Genomic DNA, 19134 nt, shown 5'->3' on the forward strand with positions numbered 1-19134 from the left:
GCACTATTTACAATAGCCAGATCTGAAAACAATGGCTAAAGAAACCATGGTAGTATATATACACAGCCGTCAGGAGAAATGAAGTCATGAAATTTTCCTATACATGGATGTACATGGAATCTATTATGTTGAGTGAAATGAGTCAGGGAGAGATAGATGTAGAATGGTCTCCCTCATCTATGGGTTTTAAGAAAAATAAAAGATATTTTTGCAATAATTCTCATAGAGAAAGAGAGGAGGCCTGGAAGATCCAGCTCATGACATGAAGCTCATCACAAAGAGTGTTGAGTGCAGTTAGAGAAATAGCTACATTGATAACTATCATAACAATGTGAATGAATGAGGGAAGTAGAAAGCCTGTCTAGAGTACAGGCAGGGGTGGGGCAGGGAGGAGAAAGGTTTGGGACATTGGTGATAGGAATGTTGCACTGGTGAAGGATGGTGTTCTTTATATGACTGAAACCCAACTACAATCATATTTGTAATCAAGGTGTTTAAATAAAGATGTAATAAATATATATAAAAGAAAAGAATATGTATTCAGTTTTCTGAAGATGGAAGGCCCTGTATAAGTCCATTAATCCTAGTTTTCTAGTTTTTCATTTAGGGCTCTTGCATCTTTGCTAGTGTTCTGCCTAGTGGATCTGTATAGTGATGATAAAAAAAAAGAACATCACCTTTTATTAACTCACTTTTTCAATGGGTCAGAAATTTGGAAGCAGCTGAGGTGGCTAGCTCTGGTTAAGGGTTTCACTTGAGTTCAGGTTTTAGCTACAGCCACATGATGACTTCCTTGGTTTCAATCACATATTTGAGTTGGTGGGAGATCTGAGTTAATCTCCATGTGGTCCCTCTCACAGTTGCTTGAGTACCCTCACAACAGATAACTAGCTTGTCCAGGAGAGAGTTAGCCAAGAAAGCAAAATGGAAGCTTTAATGCTCTCCTCCTCCTCCTCCTTCTCCTCCTCTTCTTCCTTCACTTCTCCTCCTCCTCCTCCTCCTTCTTTTTTCCTCCACCTCCTTCTCCTCCTTTTCTTCCTCCTCTTCCTCCTCCTCCTCCTCCTCTTCCTTCTTCTTCTTCTTCTTCTTCTTCTTCTTCTTCTTCTTCTTCTTCTTCTTCTTCTTCTTCTTCTTCTTCTTCTTCTTCTTCTTCTTCTTCTTCTTCTTCTTCTTCATCTTCTTCTTCTTTTATTCTTCTTTTCTTCTTCTTCTTTTCTTCTTCTTCTCCTCTTCCTCCTCTTCCTCCTCCTCTTCCTCCTCCTCCTCCTCCTCCTCCTCCTCCTCCTTCTTCTTCTTCTTCTTCTTCTTCTTCTTCTTCTTCTCCTCCTTCTTCTTCCTCCTGTTCCTTTGCCTCCTCCTCCTCTTCTTCCTCCTCCTCTTTCTCCCTCTTCTCCTCTTCCTGACTGTGCACTCAAAAATTACTCTGGAAAGTTTTATAAGGATTGTATGGGATGCTGGGGATCTATTGTGTGCAAGGCAAATACCCTACCCTCTGTACTATTGCTCTGGCCCTTTCAATGTCTTTCTGGCCCTAAAAACTAAACATTTATTTCTCTGCCATACTGTTATGGAGACTGGATTTATTAAAGAAGATGACAACATAGCATGTAAATTCCAGGAGATGAGCTTCACTGAGGAACCTCCTGAGAGCTAGCACATCTGATCAGAGGTGCCTTCTTTATCATTCATATTTGTGTACTCCTAAAATTCACATGTGACCCTAAGCCTCAGTGGGAATATTTTTTGCAATAAGGTAGCAGTTGAAATTTATATGGTCATAAAAGTGGGGTCCCAGTCTGATAGAATTAATGTCCTTTATAGGAGGTGGCACCCAAGCTCATGGGGGAAAGGCCACATGAGGATACAATGTCAAGATACAATATAGTCCATTGTGAGGGCAGAGAAGGCAACCCTATGCAGGCCAAGAAGAGAACTCTCATTAGAAACAAAATCAACTGGAATCTTGGTTTTGCATTACTATTCTCCAGAACTGAAAGTAAAATCTTATGGTTTAAACCATCAGTCTATGCAGTAAGAGTGTACTAATAGGGCCTGGAGAGATAGCACAGCGGCGTTTGCCTTGCAAGCAGCCGATCCAGGACCAAAGGTGGTTGGTTCGAATCCTGGTGTCCCATATGGTCCCCCGTGCCTGCCAGGAGCTATTTCTGAGCAGACAGCCAGGAGTAACCCCTGAGCACCGCCGGTGTGGCCCAAAAAAACAAACAAAAAACAAACAAACAAACAAACAAAAAAAGAGTGTACTAATAATGAAGCAACTACTTTCCTCAATACCTCTCACTTCCTTGATCCTTTATTTTTCATAATTACTTATCACAACAGACATTTTTGTTTGCTTTTTAATATATAACATCTTTATTTAAGCACAATGATTACAAGCATGGTTGTAGTTGGGTTTTAGACATAAAGAGAATACCCCCCTTCACCAGTGCAACATTCCCACCACCAATGCCCCCTCCTCCCTCACCCCAGCCTGTATTCGAGACAGGCATTCTACTTCTCTCATTCATTAACATTGTAATGCTATTTGTTAGTGTAGTTATTTCCCTAACACATTCACCACTCTTTATGGTGAGCTTCAAATTGTGAGCCGGTCCTTCCTGCCCTTCCTGCCCTTTAATTCTATTGTCTCTGGGCCTTAATACAATAAATATTTAATTTTTCTTAAAAGTCATAGATGAGTGAGACTATTCTGTGTCTATCTTTCTCCCTCTGACTTATTTCACTCAGCATAGTAGATTGCATGTACATCCAAGTATAAGAAAATGTCATGACTTCATCTCTCCTGATGGCTGCATAATATTCCATTGTGTATATGTACCATGATTTCTTTAGCCATTCCTCTGTTGAAGGGCATCTTGGTTGTTTCTAGAGTCTTGCTATTGTAAATAGTGCTGCAATGATTAAAGGTATGAGGAAGGGATTTTGTATGAGGAAGGTTAAATTAGGAAGGTTAGATTAAAGGTATGAGGAAGGGATTTTGTGTTCCTAGAGTATATATAGCTGGATCATATGGGAGCTCAATTGCTAGTTTTTGGAGGAATATCCATGTTGTTTTCCATAAATGCTAGACTAGACAGCATTCCCACCAGCAGTGAATGAGGGTTCCTTTCTTTCCACATCCCCACCAACACTGATTGTTCTTGTTCTTTGTGATGTGTGCCAGTCTCTGTGCTGTGAGATGGTACTTCATTGTTGTTTTGATTTGCATCTTTCTGATGATTAATGCTGTGGAGCATTTTTTCATGTGTCTTTTGGCCATTTGTATTTCTTCTTTGAGGAAGTGTCTGTTCATTTCTTCTCCCCATTTTTTGATGGGGCTATATGTATTTTTCTTATTAACTTCTGTCAGTACCTTGTATATTTTCAATATTAGCTCCTTGTCTGATGGGTATTGAGAGCTTGACTTCTTCTTTACCAATCTGGATGCCTTGATATCTTTTTCATGCCTAATCACTATGGCAAGTACTTCTATCATTATGCTGAATAGGAGTGGTGAGAGAGGGCAGCCTTGTCTTATACCAGATTTTAGGGTAAAGGCTTTTAGTTTATCTCCATTGATAATAATATTTACCATTGGCTTGTGGTAGATGGCCTTTATTATATTGAGAAAAGTTCCTTTCATTTCCATCTTGATGAGGGTTTTTTTTTTATTCTCAAGAATGGGTGTTGTTTCTTTGTTGCCTGTCTCTTCTTCCTAGAGTGAAGCTCATAAAGGCCAAAGATTTGTCCATCTGATGCACTATTGCATCCTCAATTCAAATTACTCAAATTTACTGTTTTTTTTTTTATTTTCTGGGTCACACCCAGAGATGCTCATGGGTTACTTCTGACTCTGTGCTCAGAAATTACTCCTAGCAGGCTCAGAGGACTATATGGGATACCGAAGATGGAACCTGGGTTGACTGCATGCAAGGCAAATGCCCTACCTGCTGTGCTATTGCAAGGTACCCTCTCAAAATTACTTTTGAATGAAAAATAAATGAATGCATATTTGACTTTAATCTATTTCTATTTATCATTTTCATGTGGCAGAATTATAACTTTAGCTAAACAGTTTTCATCATATTCTAGCACCATTTGCGAAATTAGACAGAAAACAAATGTTTTAAAATTCCAATTAATATAGTGCTTGGATTATATATTACCTACTTGTATTAGGTTATTTGGAAACCAACGTGGTGAAATATAAGCCTATTGGATATGATTTTAAGGTTGGTTGTTCTTAGCTAGACAAGAAATAGCTATAGACCTGTTCTATTTTTCCTGCCCAAGACTGAGAATTCTATATACTTGAAAATAAAAGTACCTGTAATAGCTAATCCTAATAAATTACTGTATGTTTTTAGGGCATGTAATCATAAGAAAGGGCAAGATTGGAAAAAATACAAAATGTTTCTATGTATTTTGACTCTTTCTGTTACAGTTATGTATATTTATTACTTCTGTTAGCTAGAAATAAAAAGTTACAAAGGATAAAATAAAAAATTAATTTTGAAATAGAATAAGCTAATTTATATCCGTTTTCTGTTTCTTTCGATTGATATAGACCTGAGAGAATGGGACTATGTTAAATCCAATCTGACTTTTTAAAAGAGGAAACAGGATGTAACTTTGCTACACAAAGTCTTTTTAGGTTAGCAAAACTGGAAGTAGCCAGTCCACTTTACTGCCAAGGACAAAAATTCTTGCCAACCTTTCATGCCTGGATATGGATCATGCTAAGGACTACTTGTTCTGGGTTGTTTTTCCTAGTTGTTTTTAGCCAAGAAGAAGTCTAATGTGGTTAGCTTATTTTCTTTCTACCATTGTTCTTTTGAACACAACATTTATTATTTTGTCATATGGTACATAGTTTCTGAGAAGTTTTATGTAGACCTTACTTGCAGGAAATTTCATTCCCCAGAAATACTGGACTTGGAAATAGATGTAGTAATAGGGTAAGACTTCCAACTATGAGAGCTTAACATGTACAAATATGAGTACATTAGAAGTGTGGTCATGCTTACAGCTAAGTTTTTTTTTTTTAATTAGAGCAAGGGAGTCAGCACACTTTCAGCCAACTGCATGCTTGAGAGAATTTGAGTCAGTAGGGATAAATTAGTCATAATGCTGATATTGATAGACGCAGACAATACTACTCACACTAGAGTGGGAGCACAGGGGATTTGGAAAGGCAGGCTAATAAACAAGAAATCCCCTAAGCAGTAGCTATACTGATTCGACTACCCAGTTTTGGACTCTTTTCTGTCCTCCAGAGGGACATTAGTGCTGAAATACTCTCTCTTTACTTCTCTCCCTGTAGAACTCTCATATCTGGCTTCTTCTTGCATTTGCCTGGTCACTACCTCAATAGTTCTTTCTCTTCTCTTTTGAGTCTTTCTCTGTCTGCTCTGTTCTTTACCTTTGAATGAGTTTAAGATTTCTTATAACTTTGAAAATCTTTACAACTACATGCATGGAAAGAAAGAAATAGATATTAGCCTTAACTGACAGCAGTAGTCTGAATACTTCTGCTGGACAAATTTAGATGTTAAAAATCCTAAATCTGAAAGATAACATATTTTAGGGAGAAAAATATGTGTAGGAAGTTATGATATCATGCTGATGGAGATTTCATGAATGGGATTAGTGTCCTTCTGAAGAGATTCCTAAGAGAATTTTCATTCCTTCCAAAGTGAGAATGGGCTGGCTATAAACCAGGAAGAGTGTCTTCACATAATGCAGCCTTGATTTTGGGCTTTTCAGTCTTCAGAGCTGTGAGAGACAAATTTGTTATCTGTTAGTAGCACTCTTTAATATTTCTAATATTATAGCAGCATGAATGAAGTTGACACTGACTTTACTTAGAGTGACAGCATTACTTTTAATTGTCTCTGACTTAGGGGACAAAATCAAATCAGATTTAAGTATATCATCTAATGAAAACTTCATCGGCAGAAAATTTGTCATTCTCTTTAAAATGATAAAGATAGAATGAAGTTTCTTTTATCCACATTATTATGGCTGAAAAAAATCCATATTAGTTACTTAAATAGAAAAAGATAGTTCACTTATTGTTTTGGACTTTAGAAATCTATTGAAAAAAAGAAAATAAAAAACTGACCATCTGGTGTGCACATTGGTGCAGGACCATCCATGACTGTTGTAGCTCGGTCTTGGCCTTTCTTCTTGTCGTTGGAATTTAGTTCAGTTTTATGCTCATCCTAGCTTATGCATGCATGGCATCATACATTAATAGTGCCTACCTGACTCATGCTATTATTTCAGTGCTTATATCATTGTTAGAAAAAGTGCCTGATTGTTCCTCTTTGAACCCAGTTACTTTATCTTTAAAGTGGCATTAGAGGGCCCGGAGAGATAGCACAGCGGCGTTTGCCTTGCAAGCAGCTGATCCAGGACCAAAGGTGGTTGGTTCGAATCCCGGTGTCCCAGATGGTCCCCTGTGCCTGCCAGGAGCTATTTCTGAGCAGACAGCCAGGAGTAACCCCTGAGCACCGCCGGGTGTGGCCCCAAAATCAAAACAACAACAACAACAAAACAGAGATAGCACAGCGGTAAGGCGTTTACCTTAGGCGCAGAAGGACGGTGGTTCAAATCCCAGCATCCCATATGGTTCCCTGAGCCTTCCAGGAGCGATTTCTGAGCATAGAGCCAGGAGTAACCCCTGAGCACTGCCAGGTGTGATCCAAAAACCAAAAAATAAAAATAAATAAATAAAAAACAAAGGGCCGGGCGTTGGTGCTAGAGGTAAGGTGTCTGCCTTGCAAGCACTAGCCTAGGACGGACAGCGGTTTGATCCCCCTGTGTCCCATATGGTCCCCCAAGCACGGAGCGACTTTTGAGCGCATAGCCAGGAGTAACCCCTGAGTGTCACCAGGTGTGGCCCAAAACCCGAAAAAAAATAATAAAAAAAAATAAAACCCAAAAACCTAGGACTGACCACAGTTAGATCCCCTGGTGTCCCATATGGTCCCCCAAGCCAGGAGCTATTGTGAGCACATAGCCAGAAGTAACCCCTGATTGTCACCGGGTGTGGCCTAAAAACCAAAAACCAAAAAAAAAAAAAGAAATCCAAAATAAAAATCACAATTTTAAATGTATGTATCTCATAATAATAAAAAAGCACAACTTAAAAGAGATCTTAATCCCAAATTGGCATGACCATGACATTTTTGTTCAGACAAAAATCATGAAATTGTCCCCTTTTAATCTGAAATGATATCAAGTAATTACTTAAATCTATAAAAGTAAATAATTTCTTCTCATGGAGAGGTTACCAGAGTTTATACTATTTCCCCTCTTCAAAGTAATTTGGTTCTGAACAAAATCTCTTCTGCTTTATCAAAATTTGTTTAGATTGGGAGTTCATGTTTACTCCCATAAACTATAAAATAACCCAATGAGGAACGATCTACAGTTAACTTTGTATTTGTATAGGTACAGCATGAAATACATTTTTAACAAAAATTTGATATTTTTTTCATATTTGGGCCATATCAGATTGGCCTGAAGATAGAACCCTGATCAGTCATGTGCAAGGCAACTGCCCTACCTGTTGTATTATGTCTCTGGCCCTTTAAAATGTATTTTTACTGTTTAGTTTGATTCTTGGATCCACAACTTCTCCATGTCATGTGCGTTTCTACAAAGCCAAAGCCAGATGAGAGAAGATCCCAATGAAATAAATTTAATAGACAAGATGTACAAGACTATAATGAGTCTGATGTAGGTGCAAATCATATCCTGTGAAAATGTCATCTAGCCAGTGTGCCAATAACAATAATCTTGCACTCTCTATTTTTGTTCGGTTATGGGCAACATCCATTGATGCTCAGGGCTTACTCCTGGTTCTGCACTCAGGCTGAGTTTTGACAGGGCCAGCGGACCCTGCAAGGTGCCAGGGGTTGAATCCAAGTTGGCTGGGGGTGAGGCAAGCATCTTAGTCACAATACTATCTCTCATCCACCCCCCCCCCCCACTCCGCCCCAACTTTGTTTGACTGGCCTGCTCTAATTCAGACAGTAAGTGATGTGTTTGAAAAATCCCACAGCCTGGAGAAGAGTCGGATATCTAACACAAAGTAGGTGCCTAACCTGACTAGCCCTTAACTGAACAGGGCAACCGTTGAAGATGGAAATGCATGTGTTGGGTGTTTCAAAATCAGTTAGAAAGGAGCGGAGAGAACCTGTCAAGTCTGGGCCTATTGTGGCTTCCTGGAAAACTTGGTGCCTTGGACATACTGTGCGAACGTTACAAATTTCCCATTGGGGTCTGGGGCCGTTGACCACTCCTTAGGTGTTGGGACTTTGGAACTTACGGGGGCTGATGGGGGCGAGCGGAGAGAAACCGTCAAGTCTGGGCCTATTGTCGCTTCCTGGAAAACTTGGTGCCTTGGACATACTGTGCGAACGTTACAAATTTCCCGTTGGGGTCTGGGGCCGTTGGACCCTCCTTAGCCGTTGGGGCTTCGGAACTTCCAGGGGCTGCTGGGGGCCACTGTCACAGCACCAGGCCCCGAGGAGAGGACTTTGCGGCCCAGACTGGAGGCTGAAGCCCCCTTCCAGGTGCTCATTCCAGTGTGCTCTGGAGGGCCGCCCTGTCTGTGAGTCAGGGAGGCTGGCCTTTGGGACAACCCAAGTCCAGGCTGCTGACCTCATGCCTGGACGTGTCTCTGTCTGCTTCTATAGGCCGAGCGGAGCTGGGGTCCTGATGATGGGGAATCTCCTCAACTCCGTGTTGCCGTGGCGCCGTCGTCGGTCGGACAATAGTGTGGCCCTCGTCCGCCGCTGCGCAGACAGGAGGGTCCTAGAGTACCGCGTGGAAGAGGTCCGAGGAGAGGTGGGCAGCCCGGACCGGCCCCGGCCCCAACATGGGCCCCTGCCCCTGTCCCGGCCCCAACATCTGCCCCGGCCAGTCACTGCTGGGCAAAAGCAGCAGTCTCACCTTAGCTTCCACTGGGACGGAGGGGATGGATTTGGGACAACCCAAGTCCAGGCCGCTGAGCTCATCCCTGGACGTGGTGTCTGGGCCCCAGTGACAGCTTTGGGGGCCCCTGCGGCCGATGTCCCAAGCACTGTCCGCTTCTAGAGGCCGAGCGGAGCTGGGGTCCTGAAGCTCATTGGCATAATGGGCAATTTGCTGACCTTTCTAGGTGGTTTGCTGTTCTGCCGTCGTGGGTCGGACGAGAGTGTCCGGCCCCGACGGCGGCGCCCTTCCCGGGACGGCGCCCTGGACCTCTCCAGGCCCTTCCGCTGGCTGTGGCGGCATCGCCCTTTCCGAAGGGCCAGGCTGAGGGCGCGTCCTCGGCCCTTGAGGCGCCGGCTGAGCATCGTCCGATGGATCTTTGAGCTGGAACCCCGAGTGCGGGTCCAGCGCCTCTACCTGAGGCCCCTCGTCCGCTGGCCCACGCCGCCCGCTGCGCAGACACCATCGCCGGCCCGGCAGGAGGAGCGCGGAGGGTCCGGGCAGTCTCCGTCGGGGAAGCGGCGCCCGCCCACTCCACCCCGCAGCCGCTCCCCAGCGGGGGGACAGGGTGGAATAGGTGTGCAGCGACCCTGCAGCGGGCCCTGGGGGCAGCCAGGCCCCGGCCCCGGCCCCATCATCAGCCCCTGCCCCTGCCCCGGCCCCAACAACCGCCCGGGCCCAGTCACTGGGCAAAAGGAAAAGCGCCGAGGAGACAGAGGAGACGGGCCAAGACTTGAATTAAAAAAAAAAAAAATTGTAATAAATTTTGGTCACAATAAACATGTATAAAAGAGGGCCCGGGAATACAGCACAGCGGCGTTTGCCTTGCAAGCAGCCCATCCAGGACCTACGGTGGTTGGTTCGAATCCCGGTGTCCCATAGGGTCCCCCGTGCCTGCCAGGAGCTATTTCTGAGCAGACAGCCTGAAGGAACCCCTGAGCACCGCCGGGTGTGACGACAAAAAAAAAAAAAAAAAAGTGGCATTAGAACAGTGCTGTGCATAGATTGGTAGAAATACATAATAAAGTGCTAAGACCATTTCTTCAAATGGCCCACTCATTTATTAATTTGTCACTTTTCTATTTACTCTGTTCTCTCGCCATCTTGGCTATTTTAAGTCTTTAAGCACACCATAATAATTCAAACCCTACAAAAATAATATGTAAAAGTAGTCTTTTACTTAAAATCCTTCTGCCCAGAACCTACCATCTTTATTAAGTATGTGTGTGTTTGTGTGCGTGTGTGTGTGTGTTTATTTCTTCTTCCAAAAGTCTACACTTGAACACAAGCTAATATATATCCCCTTTCATACCATGCCAAATGGTAATAAACTGTGACTATTCTGTGTCTTCCTTCTTTCACTTGATGATTTATCTTACAAATTATTCCACATCAGTGTAGATTTGCCTCATTCTTTCTAAAGCCTGCACAGAATTTCATTTTATTCACACACTGTGATTTGTTTTACCATATTCACGGGCCTGCAGCTTAAAAATTTTTTTTATGAAAATAAATAATGCACCAATGAACATTCTTGTATATAAATGGGAAGGGGGAAGTATGTCAGTATAACTATGAGATAAATTTTGAGAAGTGGAATTGTTTGGTGAAAAGATTGCAGCAATTGTGGGCTGGAGTCAACTTAAATAGCTCCTCGGTAGATTGAGAGCCTCCATTTCTAACTCTAAGATTAATGACTTCCTGCTGGTAACTTAAAATTTGGCATAGTGAGAGTATTTGCATTAAGAAAACCTGCAAACACTACCAACTAGAACTTATCACTTCTGCAGGAGAACTGGTTGTTAAACAACAGGTTGATACTACCTGGAGTTAATGCAGCTCCACCTTAAGGACCCAGTTCTCAACAAGACTGCCCTTGTTTTAGTAGACAGCTATAGGTTTAGGGGCTCTCAATCACCCATACTACTGGTCAATTGGCTATAAATACGGAAGTTCCATGATTCTTTTTAGGTTCTGTTATTTACTAAGATGTACATGGAGCCATGGAGCTTAGGGAAGTACTACAATGATCTTTTTAGTGTTATGAATGCCAATTATTACCAGTCAAATGAAGAAACCAACTGGAAGAGCTGGTCCTAACTTGAGTATTTGGGTTTTCTCCCTGTGACTTAATGGCACAACAAGTTCACCAACATTTTGGCCCTTTGGAGTATTGAACTTGCTACTAGAGTTTCATTATGCTGATATGATGGATCAAACCAATGGCCAAGCAACTGAACTCAACTTCCTTTGGTCAAGAGACTAAGTTAGTGGCCTAGAAAACCAACACCTCCACCCTTTCATCATAGATTTGAACTTTCTGCCAGGATTGTCCCCAATTTGGAATTTTACAGGAGTCCAACTTGGAGTAGCCTTATTAACACAATCTTGGGTGTGATCCCAGAAATCTACCATGACAAAGATAATTCAGAAAATTCTAAGGGTACAGATTAGTTTTTTCAAAGTTATTTGACCTACTGACACCCTTTTCAGAGAACCAAAGTACTTAGTGCTCCTACCTACACCCAGGATTCTATTTTTTTAAACAATCAGGAAATATATCCTAATTGTAGCAGCATATCTTCTTCTCCAGATTACTCCAGCGTTAATTTTGAGAAACACTGGTAGAGGCATCTGTCTCAGGAAGCTGGGACAAAGATTGCTCAAAATATTTTATTATATAAAAGTTATATATAATTTAAAATATAGAATCATCACTATAAAAATAAAAAACTTTGACATACATTTCCATAAATTGCCCTCCAATGTATTGCCTCCAATTGTATCCCCAATGCAAGAACTCTTCCAAGACCTCCCTGCCGCAAATTTTTAATAATCTGAAGAAGGTCAGGGGATGTGTTAGGAAGATGCCTGGGAACCCACACACTACAAGAAAAACCCAAAAGACAATGGGAAAAACTGTACTTCCAACATAGGCATAAAACCTGTAATACACCACCTCTTTACCTGCTTTCCCCCAAATGTAAGGTAGTCCTCTGCACCACTTTGGTTCCTTAAAAACTTCGCTAACTTATTTTATTTTTATTTATTTTTTCTTTTTTTTCTTTTGTTTTTTGTTTTTGTTTTGTTTTGTTTTTAATTTATTTATTTATCTTTTTAAAATGATTGTTCTACATATATATTGGTGAGCACATACTTTTTTAATTCCCCCCCCTTTTTTTTCCCCTCGTTTTTGGGTATGCGACCTGTTTCGGTTATCCCATCAATCCACCCACAAATATACAGACATTATAATGTAGCACCACTTCCCCCTGCAAAGGCACACTAAGTAAAGGGGAAATCTTACATAAAAAAAAAAAAAAAAAAAAAGAGCTCCTATCTACTAGAGATAGGAACTCATAGTTGTTTACAATATGGGGATATCTCCTGCCTTGAAAATATGTCATGTGGAATCAACTTAGACCTCAGGTGATTAGATACCATTCATTCAGCCTTGAACCCTTGAGCCCCGACATAGAAACGGCACAGCTCTTCACAACAGCTGCAGGAAACAAACTATCCGGGACAGCCTTGATACGGCGGGACTAACAACAAGGCCCAGCTCTAACATGTTATCCTGACAACGAGGAAAATGCGAACATCTTGACCTTAGAGCAGATTAGCCTACCTTACCAACTAACGACAAGACAAAACCAGAAGTCTTGGCACCCTTTGGTAAGTCCAAAAACCAAGATCGGGATTTGCAGATGACTGGCTGCAAGAACCACGACCAGACTGTATACATCTTGGGACCAATAAAAAAGCCCTAGTTTAGGGCTTGAACTATGACCTGCACAATAATCATGATCCCCAGTCCCAAAGGTCTGGCACAGACAATTGTAACGGAATGGGGCTTTTGGAACCACAAAGAAAGACTCGATCCTAGGTGCCACCCTAGGTTCAGTGCAAAGACCAAGATCACCAACCACAGAAGATGGATTAAAATGACACTGAGGGAACAGAACCTCTAGAACCACAAAGACTGACTTCATCATAAGTCCCACCTCAGGATCTGTGCAGATACTGAGACCTCTAAACATAGAGCAGAAGTCTTCCACACACCAAAAAAAAAAAAAACAAAAAAAACAAACAAACAAAAAACAAACAAAACACCATCGGGAAAGTAAAGGATCTTGATCATGAGCAAAGTCTAGAGTTGATCCCATGACAGTATGCTCCAAGGACAGAGAAACCCCATATCTCTTAGGCCAAGTGAATTCCTTTTCGAATGACCCCAATATTTACTGTGCCAGGGCAGGAGGGAAAAAACAAATACAAAAAGCACAAAATCTTGGTTATTTTTAATATAAATAAATATATTACCTTTATTTATTATTGTTATTATTATTTTTGATTTATTTATCTATTTTGGTCGATTTTTCTGTTTGGGTGCGATTATTGAAAGTGTTGTCCCCAATTATATTTATTTATTTTTTTCTTTCTTCCTTTCTTCTCTTTCGTTATGTGCTATACCATGTTTCTTAATTCAAGACCATGGCGTGATTTTTGTTTGTTTGTTTTAGTTTATTTTGTTTGTTTGTTTGTTTGTTTTTTGTTGGTTTGTTTGTTTTGTCTGTTCTTTGAGGTGCTTATCGATATAGCTGGAGCACACAATTCATGGGAGGACTGCCCTGGTTTGTCTCTAAGGAGGCGAGATTGGGGAACAGGTGACTGGGCTGCTAGAGCAGTTCACATGATCTGTGGTGGTTATTCATTGAAAATGTACCTCATTATATCTGCTTTTGCTTTTTGTGGGCAGCCCTGTCAGCCAACCCACCAGCTGTTAAGCAGTTTACAAGTAAATGCAATTTTTTTTTGTTGTGGGGTTTTGGTTTTTTTTATATTTTATATTACATTTTGTTTAAAGTCCTATGAATGTATATGTGTGATTAAAATGGCTTTTTCTGTTTGAAAAAAAAAATAAAAACTATTACTTTAAAAAAAAAGAAAAAAAAGAAAATATGACTGAAGAGATATTTCGACCATGATTCTTCCTTCCTTCCTTCCTTCCTTCCTTCCTTCCTTCCTTCCTTCCTTCCTTCCTTCCTTCCTTCCTTCCTTCCTTCCTTCCTTCCTTCCTTCCTTCCTTCCTTCCTTCCTTCCTTCCTTCCTTCCTTCCTTCCTTCCTCCCGTCCTTCCTTCCTCCTTCTCTACCTCTCTCCCTCCCTCCCTCCCTCCCTCCCTCCCTCCCTCCCTCCCTCCCTCCCTCCCTCCCTCCCTCCCTCCCTTCCTCCCTTCCTTCCTTCCTTCCTTCCTTCCTTCCTTCCTTCCTTCCTTCCTTCCTTCCTTCCTTCCTCCCGTCCTTCCTTCCTCCTTCTCTACCTCCCTCCTTCTCTCCCTCCCTCCCTCCCTCCCTCCCTCCCTCCCTCCCTTCCTTCCTTCCTTCCTTCCTTCCTTCCTTCCTTCCTTCCTTCCTTCCTTCCTTCCTTCCTTCCTTCCTTCCTTCCTTCCTTCCTTCCTTCCTTCCTTCCTCCCGTCCTTCCTTCCTCCTTCTCTACCTCCCTCCTTCTCTCCCTCCCTCCCTCCCTCCATCCTCCCTTCCTCCCTCCCTCCCTTTCTCCCTTCCTTCCTTCCTTCCTTCCTTCCTTCCTTCCTTCCTTCCTTCCTTCCTTCCTTCCTTCCTTCCTTCCTTCCTTCCTTCCTTCCTTCCTTCCTTCCTTCCTTCCTTCCTTCCTTCCTTCCTTCCTTCCTTCCTTCCTTCCAATTTTTTGGGCCACACCGGTTGTGCTCTGGGTTTATTCCTGGCTCTGTGGTCAGAAATCGCTCCTGGCAGGCTCAGAAACCATATAGGATGTTGGGGACTGAACCTGGGTCCGTCCCAAGTCATATACTTGCAAATGCCCTACCGCTGTGCCCTGATGATTCATTTTTCTAGAGCAATAAAGCATGCAGTTAGTTCTCTGAGGCTGAGGTAAAAGAATTTAAGTTATTTCTGTTCAGGAAGGATACCTTTATGTCCTTTTGTGGGGATTTTGACCCACACCAAAGCAGTGCTCAGGACTTACTCAAGAACTGTACTCAAAGATCACGTCTGTTGATATGAGGTATTGGAATGGGACCTGGGTTGCTCGCACGCATGCAGCACTATCTCTTTGGCCTTTCTTCTTGCTGAGATTTTCCAATAGAATCCAACACTTGAGAATCTCCCTTGTGGTTCAATGTTCTCACCAACTACTTGGTGAGCTTTGTCAGTTATGGATGGAGAAAAGAAGACTTCAAATGCTTTCGATTATTTTTTGGGGGGGGGCTCACACTTGGAAATGCTTAAGAGGTTATTCTTGGCTCTACATTTGGGGGATCATATGAGATGCTATGGATTGAACTTGGGTCAGCAGCATGCAAGGCAAACACATCCTATTATACTATAAAGCACATGTACAATAAAACACATATTGTACTATAAAATCTCTTGTCTTTTTTTTATTCTTTCTGTTTGTCTTCCCCCAACCTTAGTGTATTTCCAAAAACAGGTCTGAAAACCTTCATAGAGGCCTACCTCAGAGTTGGTCAAAAATGTCCAAGAGTTTATGGACCCTGAGAAATCAGGGATGAATGGACCATCATAAACAGGTATAATTTGGGAGTTTTCTGGGGATGAGACTGGAGAGGCCCTCAGAGTTTGACAGCATTTCACACCTGCTTAATTTCTGGCTTTGCCTTCTTCATTCTCCCATCTGCCTCTGTTGGTAGGACTTCCTGAACTTAGAGACTATGTCCAGAAAAAGCGAATTCAAGATTAAGAGTAGCTAAGAAAGTTAGTTCCAATAACGTCCAATAGTTCCAATCACTTTGACATGTGTTGCCAAATTCAATCCACCCCAGAAAAATCTTACTTTGATCAGCTTTCAGCAAAGATCCTACTGTGATTCTTTTTTTATGAGGAGGCCTCATTCATTGTGTTCAGGCAAACTCCAATTTCTGTGTTCAGGACTCACTCCTACTGGTCCTTTGAGGACTATATGTGGTGGTGGGGATCAATTCAAGTTCGAGTTGGTCACATGCAATGTAATAACCTTAATTCCTGTTCTTTATCTCTGACTCCCTACTAAGAATCTCTTGATCACATGAAATGGAGTCCCCAGATATTAACAGTAGATAAAGAGATTTTCTTTCCATAGATAAGAATTCACTCTGTTTCCCACTAATGGAATGGAAGTGATAGATACAGATTTTATCAGTCTGCATCTAATCAGGAAAACAGAAAAGAATTTAGACCGGCAAATAGGGTTGTAAAGATATGAGAAGAGCAAGGGAAAAAATGTAGGGAGGCAAGATTTTTCAAAGATCATTAACTTCAGGAAACTTCTATCACAAGTCAATTTGAATGAGTGAAAAGAGAAAAGGTCATAGAGGGGTGCATCTTTAGTGTGTATGAATTTTGTTATCAGCACTGAGTTGCCCAGATCCCAGAGCCTGTCTTCTCTGCCTGTGCGGCTGCTGCCCTGGCTGCTGCCGTTGCTGTCCAAGAACATCATCAGGTTTGCAGAAATAAGTATTGCATTCTTTCCAGTTCCTGCCTGTACCTCCATGAAGTCCAGTGGAAGTGGAAATCTAGGACGTGCAGTTTGCAGAGTTTTTGCCCTGGCAATAGAGAAGAGATTAGAGCAGCAGGGGTGGAAGGCTGAGAGACCATACCTGGTACTTCATTCTACAATTTCCATCTGGTTGGTGATAGTTAAAATTGCAGTGAACCCCAAAGTTTCATAATGGCTTGAGCCCATTGTAGTAAATGGAAAGTATGTGTGTGAAGAAATCAAAAGATGGGCCAGTGAAGGATATAGTGAAAAACAGTTTCCATTGTCTAGAAGGACTCTGAGAATACTGGGAATCCTACTTGACTTAGGTTACTGAGGCTCTTTTCCACACAGACCAGAAATTAAGGGTTAATTTTTACTTTATCTTTGGGATACTGTGGCAGAACCTTTCCTTGAAACTCTGAGTAAAGTTAAAGGTGTCCCAGGATCAAGCAAGCCTGCTTTCAAGCACAAGTGAGTTTAAAAGATTTGCAGACCTATGGTTCTTCTGTTTGGGAGTAAAAATGCTATTCATGTCTGGAATGGCCTAGAGATCTATGTTTGTTGCCTAACACTGTAAGTTTTGGTAGGTTAATATCAGCTAATTTTGACAAAGAGGAAAAACATTAGTGTCATGTTTTTTAAGGCTCTATGCAAAGCAAGCTTCTTAGGGTCTCCTGTAGGGCACTCTTTGCTCAGAGAACTTAAATATTTATTGTAATAATAATTAAAAACTCACTCTATTAATTTGATATTGCTGTTGTAGCAAGTTGTCAACAATATAATGTTTTAGGGGCCGGCGAGGTGGCGCTAGAAGTAAGGTGTCTGCCTTGCAAGCGCTAGCCAAGGAAAGGACCACGGCTCGATCCCCCGGTGTCCCATATGGTTCCCCCAAGCCAGGGGCAATTTCTGAGCACTTAGCCAGGAGTAACCCCTGAGCATCAAACGGGTGTGGCCCAAAAAACCAAAAAAAAAACCAAAAAAACCCCCAATATAATGTTTTAGAAGAGCACACATTTATTATCATGCAATTCTGATGGAGCAACAATTCTGAAAATCCAGGTATTAGCAAAAGTGTTTGCTTTTTAGATTTAGGGGAGGAACCATTTTTGTTGTTATTGATTTTGCTAGATTTTTATGAACACTATTCATTCTTGATGTATAGCATTTTCTATCCTCAAAGTCAGCAGCACAAGTTTCTTTCTTCTCTGACCCTTTTCTATCTTTCTATCGTTCCATCTTGCCTTTATCTTTCTATAAGAACATTTATAATTATATTGTGCTCATCTGGATAATTGAGGCTACCCTCCCCTTTACAACATTATTTTAATCACACTAGCAACAGGTTCCATATTAAGAGCCTGGGCATATTGCAATCCATTAATCAGCCTACCAAGTCATTGAATGTTATTTATGTTAGATGGAGGGGAGTAAATGTTGAGCTTCAGTATGATTTTACATTTAGTGAAAATGGCAGCTTCTGATAGCTGTTGAAAATTATTTTGTTTATAAATCAGTGTGAATCAATCTACATTTCCTTGATTATTTTAAGTGAAACACTATAGGTCACAATAACTTTTCATTGAACTAACATTTTAATAGTTGCTATATATGCTGCACCTATCAAAATGCACTGTACCAGAATATAGACCTGAAGATCAATGAAACAGACTTGAAAGTGCTGACTGAAATTGTCCAGATTTAATAGCTCATCTGACAAGAAGATAAGTATATAAAGTGGAGCAAAAAAATATCTTTAATGTATGGTGTTGGGAAAATTGTATAATTATATACAAGAAACCCATAATTAGAACCATACTTCACACCATTTACAAAAATTAACTCAAGTTAGATTAAAGATATTGAGATGAGACCAGAATTCATAAAATATTTTGAAGAAAAATTTGTAAAATCTCTCACAGAAGTGTCTTCAGTGAAACAACCACAAAGCAAAGCCAACAAAACAAAATAAACAAATAGGGTTACATAAATCAATCAAATCTGTATAGCAACCCTCTACCAAAAACAAAAACAAACAAACAAAACAAACAACCTCACACTATAATTAAAAAAGTAAAGACATCCTACTGAATGGGAGGAAATATTTGCACACATCAGAGAAGGGACTAACATCCAAGATCTTAAAAGCACTCACAAAACTCAACAACACAAAATCCAATTACCCCATTCAAAAATGAGGTGAAGAGATGAATAAACAATTTCTCAAAGAAAACATATGATGGTCATAGGCATATGAAAAAATGCTTATTCTCACCCCTAAGTAGGAAAAAGCAAATCTAAACAACTTTGAGTTATCATTTCACAATTGTGAGAATGGCACTTATCAAGAAGTCTGAAGATAGCTTGTTTTGGGGGTAGTAGTGATAAAGAAACCCTCATCTACTGTTAGTGGTCAAGTCATTGGTTTCAGACACTATAAAAAGCATTATGGTGATTTCTCCACAACATAGGAATAGAACTCCCTTATCACCCAATGATACTAATGGTTGGCAACTATATCCCAAACACAATAATACTAATTAGGAAAAATACATATACATTTATGTTCATCGAAGAGTACAATAACCAAGATATAGAAACAGCCTAACTATAGATGAATGGATCAAGAAATTGT

This window comes from Suncus etruscus, chromosome 20 (genome assembly GCF_024139225.1).
Source record: "Suncus etruscus isolate mSunEtr1 chromosome 20, mSunEtr1.pri.cur, whole genome shotgun sequence".
Taxonomy (NCBI): Eukaryota; Metazoa; Chordata; class Mammalia; order Eulipotyphla; family Soricidae; genus Suncus; species Suncus etruscus.